The 12,051-nt window shown below is 25.4% G+C and overlaps 1 protein-coding gene across 2 annotated transcripts in view; it reads right to left on the bottom strand.

Annotated features, from left to right (window-relative positions):
- LOC103575062 (PTB domain-containing engulfment adapter protein 1) overlaps positions 1-11,574 on the bottom strand; it is a 31,816-nt gene extending 20,242 nt beyond the window's left edge. Inside the window, exon 1 of one of the 2 annotated variants that reach the window (XM_014444053.2) lies at positions 11,108-11,574. The gene's annotated coding sequence lies outside the window, so the exon portion shown is untranslated. Of the gene's footprint in view, positions 1-2,838; positions 3,087-11,107 lie in introns of those variants that run through there. The other variant, XM_053743238.1, reaches the window with a different exon arrangement.
- Between the last annotated feature and the right edge of the window lie 477 nt (positions 11,575-12,051).

Consider the following 12,051-nt stretch of genomic DNA (forward strand, 5'->3'; position numbering starts at 1 on the left):
TTTATGATTTGATAATCTCTGTTTTTAAGTAGATAAAATGGACAAAAAAAAAAATATTTACATTGGAATTCAAATTTATGATGTTGAAGGTGACAGACATTAACAAAATTGTTTTCTTTTAGATGAAAAAGTAAATATTGACAGAAAAAAATTATTACGAATTCTTCTGAAGAACTTATAGTAATTTTTTGCGCATATTTTTAATCATTTATTTTAATAACAAGTCTCTGATGAAATGAATCGATTCAAAATGATTAAAAACAATTCAAAACGATTCAGACCCATATAAAAATAATATATATGGTCAAAATATATATAAAAATATATGATAAATATCAGAAAATATATGTGGCGAATTTAACTATATTTTCCGATATATTTTTTTTTATATTAAAGAATATAATATTCATCATATACGAGTCCGTATATGTTTAGCATATATAAAATATATATGTCAATCATATACAAAAAATATATTTTCATCATATATGAAAATATATATTCTTGTTATATACAAAAACTATATTTTTATCATACATAAAAATATATCTTTCTATCATATACGAAAAATATATTCTGATCATATATCTGAAGCATATATTTATATTGTGTATGGAAAAAAAGTTTCTTATTCATATGACCCACTCCAATTAAATTAGATCTAAATTTTAATATACTCTTTAAATTGCAGATAAAATTCTTAAAATTAGTTAATTTGAAGCGAATATATAATATACTCATATACATATACATACGCCGAATAAAATATATACTTAAGTATAAGAAAGAAAATATGTGGTGGCATACATAATATAAATTATATGCTACCATATATTTCATTTCGAGTAAAAATTTTATATTTTTTTAATATAAAAGGAAATATATCAATACTATATATTATAAGCTAAATGTATACATAGCTTAATATAAAAAACATATAAGTTATATATATGGAATACACATATTTACAGCTGTACATAATTTTATATTAAATCGGCGAAAATCTCTATATGATTTTTTATAATATACAATATAATATATCATATATTTTTTTGCTGCAAACATATATGATTTTATATATCTTAACCATATACTATTTTTTCATACGGGGATATACATCCATCATTGAGTGAATTTTTTTGTTTAATCTGGAGTAACTTGTTAAGAAACATGGAAGTTTCGGATGCCTGCTATTTTTAGCGGCATAAAAATTTAAGTATACTTATTATATAATAAATAGTACTTTATATATCAAGTGCGGTTGTGTATAAAATGCAAGTTTCAACGATTCACTACCGAACCGGAGCTGAGGTTGTCAACATAACGAGCGTCTTATACGGAGTTGTACTAGATTCACACATTAGTTTTTGTAAGAAACACTCGAAAAGTGTTAATCAGTGCCTATAGACGGCAGGTAACAAAGGGCGCTAACAAATATGATGAAAAATCGTCACAAGATTATTCGATGACACTTTGACATTTTCTGCAGGCCAGTTACAGTACATGCGACTAAAAAATAGTATTTTTCTCACGGTTGACGTCACTAATTGAACGACTAGGTATCTTTATTACCCACTGTGTCAAGTTTTATGTTTTCAGCTGCCGACTATAGGCGCTAATTAGCGTAAATTTTGAGTGTGTTACAAAAATGAATATTTTTCCGTATTCTTTTAAATTATCTACGGAAAATTTTGACAATCCTTAATGATTGATGTTTCAATAAAATGTTAATATTTTTAATTTTCTGTTTGAAATAAAAATTTAAATTTTCTGCATATGTAGTTATCATATTTCTTAACTATAATTTTCTAGTTTCAAAATTTAAAAAAATAATATATGATTTTTTAAAAGTATTCGTTGTATAACTTTCATTGTATATACTTATAATTTAAAAAATCTTTTATGTAATTTAACAACATACAATTTTAAATACATGGCATTGTAATAATTAATTAATATAATTTTAAAATGATTTATATTATTACTATTTAAAAGTTAAAATAAACTGATATTTAAAACTGAAAATTTTTTATTTTATTTATTATATTTGATTGGAGTAATTATTAAAAAATTTTAAATAAATTTATAGTGTCGACATCATGAACAGTAAAAAGAAAAAGATGGCATATACAACCTGATTAAGTAAATTGGTCTTAATTACAGAAAAAAGATTCCGTATTTTAAAATACTAAAGTTAGCCGATAACTAGTATTTTTTAATTTTTTTAAAAACGATAAATTATAAAAAAAAATTTTTTTTAATTGTACTTGTAGCTTTTTAAATTTTTTACACGTGCATATTTGTATTTTTTTTTTTTTTGAGTAACTGATTTGTTGAAAAAAAATTTGAAAATTGATAATTGTCTACTAAGTGCAGGATCATAATTTAAACTGATATTGAATTCTTTTAAATTGAAAGACAAAATCATAATTTTTATTTTCTAAAATTCACATTTCAACTATAAATTTTTTTAAATTAGAAGTTTTTGAATTCGAAACAATGCAATCTTTGAAGAAATTTAAATACCAAATAAAATATGATCCTGAAGTTAGCCAACGTCTAATAATTATTTTGTTCTTTGCAAAACGATAAATTATAAAAAAAAAAAAAAAAAATATTTAAAAAAATTGCACTTGTAGTGCGTTTAATTTTCTACAAGTGCATATTTTTAGTTTTTTTCTTTTTTTGTAATTTATCTGTAGAAAAAAAATCCAAACATTTTTAATTGTCTGCTAACTTCAGGATCGTAATAAAATTTATATAAAAATTTAATTAATATAAATTCTTATGTACTTCAATAATTTCTTTACTATTAAAAAAAATTGCAATGAAACTTACCGATATTAATTGTTAAGTAAATGAATAGTTTAATAATTTTTTACATCCGCCCGAGGCACAATGAATATTTAAACAAATGATTAATTTATTAATAATTAACTGAAAAATTTAATAATGACTTTTACAATTTTTAAAATATTTAAAAATAATCACAAACACAATTAATTTTGAATTCAAATAACAAAAATTAAATAATAAATTGCAAGTTATTTTTACGGGCGTAATTCTGACATTCGCATACAGGGACCACCGAGACACTGAGAAAGTGTTTTAAAGCGTTCGTAGTCTGGGGAAGTGGGTTTTTACTGTCAGTGAGTAGGGGAAAGGATATGAGCAACAATTCTATTCAGCAAGACAGACAAGAGACCAAGAGTTAAGTTTACCTGTTCATATCATCGTTTTATATTTAATATATGGAAAAAGTCCTTTATTTAAATTAAGAAGGAATTTCCTAAACTTAAATTTTAAATATAAAACTTTGATATTTATATATATTTATATACGTATAATAAATTTTTTTAATAGGCAAAATGGAGTTAGATACTTGTTCTTTTTTTTTTTTTTTTTTTTTTCATTGATGATGATCATGTATAAAGGACAATTTATAAAGTAAAGATTGAAAGAGAGAGAGAATGAAAGAGAGAAACAGAGAATGGTAGTACCAGTCACGGACGAGATCAGAGCGTGTACTATTACAAACACTAACACTCGATCTATTCTGTATGTTATCTATTTTATCTAGACAAAATTAATCATTAACATCAATGTTAATGTTAATTTAAAATTTATAATTTTTTATTTTTATTCCGTATTTATAACAACTTCATTATTTTATTATAATATTTTTTAAGACATTAATGTTGTTAACATCGTGTTGAATTTAAAATTTTTTGTTATTTTACAGTTTATTTTTTTTTATTTGTATTAGGGTATGGTATTTATAGCTTCCGGTTAAATTAATGCTGGGCGAAAGTAGGGAAAGTATAATATCATTCTTGTGTTGTACTATTTGATATTTTTTTTTACAAGTATAAATAATCACGTGTCTTTTTCTTTCACCTTTTAGTTTCTTTACTTAAAAAAATTGTTTTTTTTTTTAAACTTTTTTACAAAATATAATCCTGTAGGTATTAATCAACTTAATTTTGTATTTATATAATATACGTAGATTAATATAAATATATGGTATTCAATTTTTGTTGTATTAAGATTTGAAGTGTTAAAATACAAAATTTAATTTAAAACTCATATAAATATGAAGTAATATAAAACTAATAGTTACATAAATATATTAGGGTGTGTTAAAAAAATCGACTAAGGTTTTTTTTCCGAATGACCGGGGAATTCTATCAGAGGGTGTGAAAATAAAGTTTCTGTGAAAATATTAGCTCTTAATGTTGATATTTAGAGGTCGCGAGTCATAATTTTCTATTTTCCATTTAAATAACATAGGAAAAAAAAAATTTGAAGCTTGGAATTTTATACCTCGGCAATGGCTCATTGTACAGATGAACCCAGGATATATTTTTGTAGAGAATTAAACGTTCTACAAAAAACGTCTCTTATCATTTTTTGATAAATTTATTTGTTGAAAAGTTATTGGAGCTTGAAGTCAAATTTATAGTGAATATCGAGATCTTTTTACTTTTTCGGCGGAACTATCAGACTTATCATAAAATTCCATGAGATCTTTTTTGTAGACAATTTTATACCCAACAAATTATTCTGAATAAACTTTTTTCAAATTCCGCATAACTTTCTAGTTATTTTCATTTCAATATCAAGCTCTTAAAAAAAATAATGTTCTGATCGATTCTTAAAAGCTTAACATTGAAATGAAAATAACTAGAAAGTTATGCAGAATTTGAAAAAAGTTTATTTAGAATAATTTGTAGGGTATAAAATTTTCTACAAAAAAGATCTCATGACATTATGTGATAAATCTGATAGTTTCGCCGGAAAAGTAAAAAGATCTCGATATTCACTATAAATTTGACTTCAAGCTCCAATAACTTTTCAACAGACAAATTTATCAAAAAATGATAAGAGACTTTTTTGTAGAGCGTTTAATTCTTTACAACCAAAAATCCTGAGCTCATTTGTACAATGAGCCATTGCCGAGGTATAAAATTCCAAGCTTTAAAATTTTTTTTTCCTATGTTATTTAAATGGAAAATAAAAAATTATGATTCGCGACCTAAATATCAGTATTAAGAGCTCATATTTTCACAGAAACTTTATTTTGACACCCTCTGACAGAATTCCCCGGCCATTTGAAAAAAAAACCTTAGTCAATTTTTTTGACAGACCCTATATATATACTAATATTTTGATAGAAAAATGTTTTATATATTTCATATTATAAATTTTTTAGGATTTTGAATTTAAAAAAATTAATGATCCTGAAGTTTGCAGACAACTAAGAATTTTACGATATTTTTTTTCAACAAATCAATTGTAAAAAATTAAAAAAATAAAAATATACACATGTAAAATCTTAAAAAAAATATAAGTGTAATTTTTCAGAATAATTTTATTTTTATAATTTATCATTTTTTAAAAAATCCGAAAACTATTAGACTTCGGCTAATTCCAGTATCAGAAAAACTAGCATTACTCTTTAATTACCAGATGTAATTTCAAATTTCGATTATTTCATTGTGTAAAAAAAATGATTTTATGCAAAATAAGTAATTATATTATTCATTAAAAATGTAATAGAAGTAGTAAAAGTTTCGCTCCGTTTTAGATTATTTTGAATTTTCAACTGATTACTTAAAAATTATTCAACTCTTTATTTTTTTTTCTTTACTTGAATGCTATTTGACCGATTGGTCTCAAAATCTAATTAACCATAAGAAGCCTTTCAATTGAAATTCTACAAGAACTATTTGAATTTATCTAGCTTTGAAACGCGTTGACGTAAATTTTGCTCACGTACGTTCGCAGATATTTAAAAATTTGATAAATTATTTTTGAGACTTAAAAAAATGTTCAATTGTTGGGAAAAATTTTTTTTTATTTCGTAATTAATAAAAATGTCTTTCAATTATTATTTCTAGAACGAAAAATAAAAATTTTTGGTGCAATGAATTATTAAATAAATTTTTTACCATAATTGTAAAGCAATTGTTTAAAATAAAGCATTCAAATTTTTTTTTTTAAATTCCCGCTTTGAATTTTTCTATTCATATTGTAATAAATAAATTATTTAAAACACAAATTTGAGTACAGGATAGAAAAAAAAACGATTTCTAAATTCAAATTACAACAATAATCACCTGTGCGTGAGTATTTAAAATAATGTTCTTTTAAAGCGCATATAAAAAAAAATTATTTAAATAATCGGATTACAATAACGATTATTGTAATAATTACGATTTAAAGAAATTTTTCTATCGATCAATTAATTTATCTTGAATTTTTTTCTTTCAAAATATTTATGTTTTCGATTTTAAAATAAAACTAAACTATCAATGTGTAAACAAGAATTATATTTATATGATATTCTGAAGTTTTAATATAATAAAAAAAGATTGACATGTTCTAATATTAAAAATAATGATACGTAAACTGGTGTCAAATACGCCTACGTAATAATCAGAAGGCGAATAAATGATAAAATACGCCCACTTTGATAACAGTTGAAAGTTTATGTCTTTATTGCAATATTTTATGTCCTGTAATATTGGGAGTAAAGTTTAACCCATTAATACATATTTATCCATGAATTTTAATTGGAAATTAAACCAATTCCTCCATTGTTATTTTTATGATATAATAACTTTTTTAATTGTGCATATTTGTCCATTATAAGCCGTACTCTATTTTTTTTAGTCTCAAACACGACAGATTGAATACCTAGATAACTATAATTTTAAATATTGCAATAGAATGTGAAAATGCAATAGAAAAATTTAATAACATTAATATTAAAATTTTCACATTATGTTATATATATATATATATTGGACCTATATACATAATTAAATATTTATAGGTTTCATATCATTGAAGTCTGATCAGATCTATTCATACATAGAACATATATGTACTTGAATCTGATCATATATAAGCTTATATATGATTATACTTAGCCTTCATCAGTTAGATTTAATCAAATTTAATTATGTATTGGTTCATATATAATTATATATGATCTCATATATAATCATATATAGGGGAAGGGGGGGGGGGGGGCAAAATGAGCCCTTCAAGAAATGAGGGCTTATATGTAATATAAATGTCAGCCCATTTTGCCCCACTCTCCCCTTATAGGGGAAGGGGGGCCCTGAAAATTTTGAGTGCCTCGAATGATTTTGGGGCGAAATGTATCCCCAAAATTTAAGCCCCCCCCCCCTCGTCCCCTACTCATATATACACAGAACAAAAAATTTTCGACTAAAAATTAATATTCTTGATTAAAGATAATTTTTTTGAAAACCCCAATTTTCTCATATAAAGTAAAAATTTCCTCTGACCAAGACAAAGTTTCTTTATCCAAGACAAAGTCTGTTGGCTTAAGAAAATCTTGAATTTGTTCCTGAAAACGCTTGTCTTTTAAAATATTGTCTTGAATCGATAACTTTTTTTTCTGCTTAAATATTTATATATCATTTTTAAAATAATTTCACTGATTAAAAATTCACGGGTCAAATGACTGAAATAGTAATATCATATGTCGTAAAAAAAAATATCTTTCAATTATTAAAACTTAGAAAAATAATAAATTTATAATTTTGCATAAAAAAAAATGTTTTTATTGAACATCAATTTATTGCGCGCATCAAACGCGAAATTTTAAAATTAAAACTCCAAATTGGAGTGAATGCGGATTGAAAAACAAATTAAGATTGCTCCGAAATAACTCCGCTGAAAAAAATACTCTCTATATACTTCTATGCGGTGTGATTTTTTTAAAACTCCGGGATTTAAAACGTGTCTACTACTCCGCAACTTCAAATCAACTCAAAACTAAGTAGCGAATACTTCACTAAATAGAATATCTGAACTTTGTAAACTGTTGTTATAGTTCAGACGTTATTATTTTTGGCAACACAATTACCACATTCTCAACTAATACCAGGAGGCACTTACTGCAATACTAAGTAATCTCTTTAATGCTGTATTTATATCAGTGTTTTTATTTATATTATATTTAACTGTTTATTTTTCTTTTTATCTTCAATGTACAGTTATTTAGCGTTGAAATAAATAAATAAATAAATGAGTGTAAATGTATTTGACAATAGCCAATTTTTTAAATTTTAAAATAAGTGAATTAAATTTAAATCGAATAAAATTCGAACCATGCGCATTTACAAAGTTTTAAAATCAGTACATGCATTTTTTTTTATTTTTATGTTTTTAATTATTTAATTCGTTTATTTGTAAATTAAAATTTTTACATTCACATTCATATAAATAAATATATGAATAAATAAAAACTCTGAGTGACGGGCTAGATTCTGATTAAAAATTAACAAAGAATTGTTAACAGTGTACTTTTTTTCCTATCTATAACAATATAGTTAATGATATTTTTAACTTCCCACTAAAAAAATTGTAAATTTTCAAAAATTCGGAAAGTTATTGTTTTCACCCCGATTTTCGAAAATCGAGCTTTTATCAGATGTCGACGTTTGAGGTCCTAAGAAGCTATTCTGACTATTTTCAGAATGATATCCGAATGTGTGTATGTGCGTGTACGTGTGTATGGATGTAAACTCTTCATATCTTTTTAATGAATTGACGGTTGAGATGGTTAAGGCGGCAATCGAAAGAGTTTGTTGGCCTTCAACTTTTTTAAAAATTTCAAATCGATCGATCAAATGGACTTTAAGATATAGAACAAATACAAAAAAAAAATATTTTTCTGCCCTCCGGCCGCAAAGTGGCAACTTTCGGGCCGCTGCCCTGAACGAAGTTGCGACTTTCCGGCTTCGTCGAGCAGAAAAATAGTATACGCACCTTGGCCAGTAAAAAGGAAAACCACAGACCACATGTTTGTCAGCCTCGGCCAACAACTGCATGTGCTCTGAGACTTTTCTTATTTTACTGGCCTAGGTATGTAATATACTATTTTTTTAGTTTTTTTAAATTTTTTCAAAAAAGGCTCGAACAATCGATTGCAAAATCTAATCAGCTCTAGAACTCAATATAAGGCGTCAATCGCTACCTCAATCGGCTAATTCGTTCGAGAGATATCGTTGAAGAAAAAAATGGTAAAAAATGTTTTTCTAATAATCATTTCTATATTAGTTACGATTAGTGATATTTCTGATATTTTAATAGTAATTATTATTATAATATATAATAAATTTAATTAAATCTTACATTAAATAAGATCAGATGCTCATTTATAATTAAACAAAAGAAACTATAGTCAATGTGCACCGCATAATAAGTCTTTGATTTAAATTGCACATTTGCTTCTGCGTATAGAATTAATGCGATCTTGAAAATAAATTAAAAAATACAAAATTTTTTCATACGGATAAAAAAGTGTTCATTATTAAGAATTTAAAAAACTGAGGGGGAAAAAAACCTGTTCAAACATCCCAATAACTAGGACATCCGGGATGTCCCGGATGGATGACAACCCTAAATTAATAGAATATTATAAATTTATTTCTTAAACGTTAAGCTCTTAAAATATTTCAACAAATAAAATAAAAATTATTGAAATTTGATGAATTTGTTTTTATTTTTTACTTTTCACTTCAGTCAAATAATATGATAATGAAGTTAGCCGACGTCTAATAATTTTTTGATTTTTTTCAAAACGATAAATTATAAAAAATATTGGATCTATAGTTTTTTTAATTTTCTACACAGAAAAAACAATTTCTTGGCGCAAAAATTTTTTACTCGCTCCAATAAAATTTTTACTTGCTCTAAGAAATTTTTTGCATAAGAATTGAAAACGATCATTTTCTTGGGTCAAGAAAAAATGTTTCGAGGTGAGAAAAAATTTCTTATACCAAAAAATTCTTTCTAGTTCTAAAAAAATTTTTGTTTTCATTTCACATTTGTTGAAAAAAAAAATCAAAAAATTGTTAATTGTCTACTAATTTTAGGATCATAAGAAAATAATGATCCTGCACGGAAAAAAATAATCGGTAGCCGCTACCGATTATTTCGGTGGCTACTACCGAGTTTTTTGATATCAGTTACGTACACACACACACACACAGGCGTGCACACATCACGCACTCGCACACATGCACACACATGTCCGGATACACACATGCACACACGTACACGCACTCGTACACACATTTTGTGTAACATCCCTCATAAATAGTTTTTTTATGTTCACGGAAATTCGTTAGTAGAACCGAAATAATCAGTAGCGGCTACAGATTGTCAGTCGGTAGCTGCTACCGATTATTTTTTTTTCCGTATGAAATTGACAGGGAATCAACAATTTTCGGATTTTTTTTTTTCAACGAATAAATTACAAAAAAAAAAAAAACTATAAATATGCACATGTTCAAAATTCAAAAAACTATAGATGAAATTGTTTCAAATATATTTTTTTAGACGTCCGCTAACATCAGTATCATAAAAAATTCGTTCTTGTATTGTTTAACTACATAATATTCATTGAAATTTGTATATATTTTTAAACTGTGATTGTCTGATAATTAACATGATAAGCTTCTGTTGCACGTAACGTGTTTTTTTTAATTTTGAAAACCTGTCTAACTTTGCAGAATAATTGCACGGAAATGAATACCGATTCCATGATCATCAGAATAATTATTAGTCGAAGGTCACATAAAACTATTATATTATATTATAAAAAATTATCAGCATCATAAAATTTTAAGTCGTTAAAAAATGATTTAAAATTAATCATCTCTTTTTATCAGACAAATTATGAAATTCTTTTGCGAAAACATTAATAAATTAAATCCTTCTTTAATTTTATATTTTTATGTTTTGTTTGTTGATGATAATAGTATACTGTTGTGAAATGTATAAATATTTATTATTTTCTTGGTAATGAGTACGTATATGTACACATATTTATTTTATTGTTTATTATTTACGTACATATATAAAGCCAGGAATTAAAAATATACACAAAGGATTTTATTCCGGTTCAGATTTCAATGGTACATTACTAAGAGAAATTCCGAAATAGAAAGTTTGTCTAGGAATATTTCTTATTGTCTATACAATCCTTCATTTATATTAAAATTTTTTACATTCAAAAATTTGAAATGTTAATAAAATTTTTTAAAGAAAAAATTTTACTTACAGAAGAAAATTTTCAGGTTCCAATTTATTACTTCTTGAAAATTATGAAATTTTTTAAAATTTTTATCACTTCTTTTACTGATCAAGTTTTAAACCACTTTATTATTAAAAAAAAAGTTATCTACTTCTTAAAAAGAGTATATTTTTAAAATTAATTTAAATATGTTTTTGAAATTAGTTTTTTTATTTTATTTATGTTTGTTAAAATTTTTACAGTGTATTAAATTTTGTATCTGACACAAATCTCGGTTTTCACATCCAACGAAAACTGCAGAAAAAAAATCTGTATTTAAAGGAAGAATAAAATTAACAAACTGAACCACCTGAAAGAAATGAACCTGTACCGGCTGATCTAAGTCGACGTATATGTATGAAATAGTGTTATAAATGTATATAGGTATATATTTATGTATGTAAATCGAGTTTTCAATGTGTCTGTAGTAGTCGCAGATGTCCAGTCGTTGTTATTTCTACTGAGTAAACTGTGCGCTCCATCTCTGTTAAACTATTCAACGGATTGAACAACTGTTGAGTTTTTAATAATAGAATAAAACAAAAACAATAGAATGATATTTTGAAGGGGGCGTACATATTATTTTCCCGAAGATCAGAATGAACATCTTACCATTAAAACAGAATGCTAAGGAAGTTTAGAATTTTATTAACAGATGGAACTGGCAGGCAGATTGTGAAATATAATTTATAAAACCGGAGATCATGGCCGAGCGCTCTGAGGCGTAAGACTTAGGGCTCTCGAATTTGATCTGGCAAGGCGTGGGTTCGAATCCCAGCGATTGCTGAAAAAATTTATCACACAAAAAGTGTAAGGTCTTTTTGGCCCTGGGATTCATCCCGTCACCTACTTTGGAATTTGACTGGTTTAAAATGAATTTGAATTGATTTGAAAATTGAATTTGACTTAGTGGCCATTTATGGGGGATTACC

The sequence above is a fragment of the Microplitis demolitor genome, chromosome 2, assembly GCF_026212275.2.
Source record: "Microplitis demolitor isolate Queensland-Clemson2020A chromosome 2, iyMicDemo2.1a, whole genome shotgun sequence".
Classification (NCBI taxonomy): Eukaryota; Metazoa; Arthropoda; class Insecta; order Hymenoptera; family Braconidae; genus Microplitis; species Microplitis demolitor.